The sequence below is a fragment of the Gossypium arboreum genome, chromosome 11 (genome assembly GCF_025698485.1).
Source record: "Gossypium arboreum isolate Shixiya-1 chromosome 11, ASM2569848v2, whole genome shotgun sequence".
NCBI lineage: Eukaryota > Viridiplantae > Streptophyta > Magnoliopsida > Malvales > Malvaceae > Gossypium > Gossypium arboreum.
This window is the reverse complement of record NC_069080.1, coordinates 80,518,675-80,521,937: the sequence shown is the minus strand read 5'-3', so window position 1 is coordinate 80,521,937 and position 3,263 is coordinate 80,518,675.

The window sequence follows — 3,263 nt, the reverse complement described above, 5'->3', positions numbered from 1 at the left end:
GAGTGTTTTTGAAAGTATCACCGTGGAAAAAAATACTCAGATTCAGTTGTAAAGGCAAATTGAGTCCGATATTTATTGGGCCGTATGAAATTATAGAGCATACCGAGCCAGTTGCGTATAGACTGTTGTTGCCATCTAAACTACAAAAGATCCACAATGTATTCCATGTTTCGATGCTTCATATATATCGATCTGATCCTTCACATGTGATTAGTCCATCTGAGATTGAGATTAAGCCCGATATGACGTACGAGGAAGAACCGATTTGTATTCTGGCTCGTGAGATTAAAGAGTTGCGAAATAAGAAAATTTTGTTGGTTAAAGTATTGTGGCATAAACATGGAGTTGAGGAAGCCACATGGGAGACAGACGATACAATGAAAGAGAGTTATCCGAACCTATTCACCGGTAAGATTTTCGAGGATGAAAATCCCTAAGGGGGGAGACTTGTAACAGTCCGATTTAGACCCTAGTCAGAACGGTGGTTTTGGGACCACAAATTCGAGTCAGAAAATTTTTAAAAAATTATTTTCTATGTTTATTTTGTGTGAATTTATGCCTATGAAATTTTCGCAATTTAATATGAATGTTTCAGTGTCTAATTAAATAAAAAGACTTAATCGCATAAAATAAAAATTTGGTGGTTAAATGTGAAAGTGCTTATTTGATGTTGTCTTTGCAATGTGAAACACTTATAATGCAATTAAGCCATTGACTATTTAAGTGGTCAGTAATGGCCATGATTTATAAATGTTTTATAATATATAATAAAGGTTAAATAGGTAAATTAAATAATAAGTTAATATATGTTAAAATATACATAATTAAAATAACTTTGTTCATACTTTCTTGTGACCGAATAATAAAAAGAAAAAGCAAGAAACAAAGCCTAGGTTATTCGACCATTCTCAAGCTTGATTCAAGGTTAGTTTGGTTTCGATTTTTGATAATTTTTACGTTTTTGAGATCGTTGCTTCGAATACTATCTGACCCATGCTTGAATTTTTTATTTTGATGAATATTTTGAGTTATGCCATTGATGAGAGCTTGTGATTTTTTTTGTTTGATGATGAAAAATGGAAGATATGTTTTAGATTAACATAATTTGTATTGGAGTTTTTGATGATTTTTTGTAATTAGGAATAAATTGTGAAAATAATAAATTAAGGGACTAAATTATGAAATAAAAAAATATGAGGACTTGTAGTTTATGGGGAGTATTCGGCCCAAGCATGGCATGGCCAAATTATGCTTGTTTTGTGTTTTGTGAATTTTGGATTAAATTGCTAAAACTGTAAAAGTATGGGGCAAAAGTGCAATTTGCCCATTTATGCGTTGCTGGATTAAATTGAATGAAATTGTGTTTGAATGAGATTAATTTGAAATTATATAGATCAAGAACAAAAGAAATCGGACTTGGATCGGGGAAAGGCAAAAATAGTCGAATAGCCTATTTACATAGTTCGTCAATATCCGAGGTAAGTTTTTAAGCAATTAAACATCGTTAATTTTGAATGTAACCTAGTTTAATATGCTGATTTAGACTTCATAGATTTATAGTAAAGTTAGTCGAATGATTAAGCATGGAAATAATGTATTTGAGTTTATTTCGACTGAGTGATAACATTTAAAAGTCCGTATGAACTATATGGAATATCTAGAATTTTTTATATATGAATTGTTTATGAGACAACTTTATAATAGTGATATTCGGGCTTTGAGCCTAGCAAGCCTGGCGCTAGTGAATTAAATCGGGCTTATGCCTAGAAGGCTTATTGCCGATGTATAAAATCAAACTGTAAGTCTAGCAGGCCTTGTGCCAGTGTGAAATACAGGCTGAGGCCTAGCAGGCTTTATTCCGGTAAATTATTATAAGTTTATGCCTAAAAGACTTTATGCTGACGTGGTAATTGAATACATTAAACGAGCTAAATAATCAGGTATGAGTTAGCTTGTTGTTTACTTGAGATAAGGTAAATAAGTAACTCGATATTTGTTACTAATTATGTGTGATACAAATGAAGATTACATGTGAATTTAGTATGTGTATTTGGCCTTGTAAATAAATGGTATGAATATTGTAGAATTGATTCTTTGATATGTGCATATATGTGATCATGTATATTCGGCCATATAAGTGGTATATGTACATGATATTATATTATGGTTCTTGAGCTTATATAAATGCATATGTGTATGCTTGATTTTATTATGACATTTTGGCTTGAAAGTTGAATAATATTAGGTCAAATTGGTTAAGTGAGCATTCGACCAAGGTAGATTTTGTGTATGAAAATGTGCCATTTATCTCATTTGTAGGTTTGAGTTTAAGCTTGATAATGATAACGAAATTTGGATTAGTTTAAAATGAGTTGATTATAGCATTGGGATGTTTATTTTCTTATGACTTACTAAGCTATTATAGCTTACTTTGTGTTTTCATGTTCATTCTATTTTATAGATTTTGGATTCAAGTTACAAGCTCGAGGATCGTCAGCAAAGTCTATCACACTATCAACTATCTTCTATATTTTATAAGTTACATTTTGGAACTATGGCATCTATAGGCTGGAATGCATTTTGAAATGTTGTATTTTGGTTTATGTATAAAGGCCATACGAAAATGGCTTAATCTCTATGCTTGAGTTGTTTTGGTTAAATAATGATTTGAGACTATTTTAGTTATTATGCCTTATACCTTGGATGATTAGAACTTGTGTTGTGTGTGTGCATATTGAGAATGGTTGGTAAATGAAATGGTCATAATACATGTGTAAATATGTTTGCTCAACTTGGACGCGGTTTATATTAGGAGAAGTTATATATGAAATTTAGGGTATTATGTTAGGTTAATGTGCTATAAATGAGTTGGTAATAAAGGATATGTTGTAATGACCAAATATGATGGGAGATATATTATATGTTTCTTTTAAGTATGGTTCATGGAATTTGTCACTTGAATATATGTAAGTCACAGTTATTAGTGTAATGAATTGGCTAAGTAGTGACAAGTTAGATAGGCTAATTCGACTTATTCATATATTGCTTAATAGTTCAGCAAATGTGATAAAAATGGGTCATTATATATTTATTTATATGCTCATGTTATTATTGTGGAATAAAATACTAGTGGTTAAATAGTGTTTGTTATAATGTTAGGTAAGAGTTGATAAATGAATGGGACATTGAGATATATGCTACTTATATGAAGTATGATGATATGTAACTTTATAAATTTTTGAGTTGGTGATTATAAAATTGCA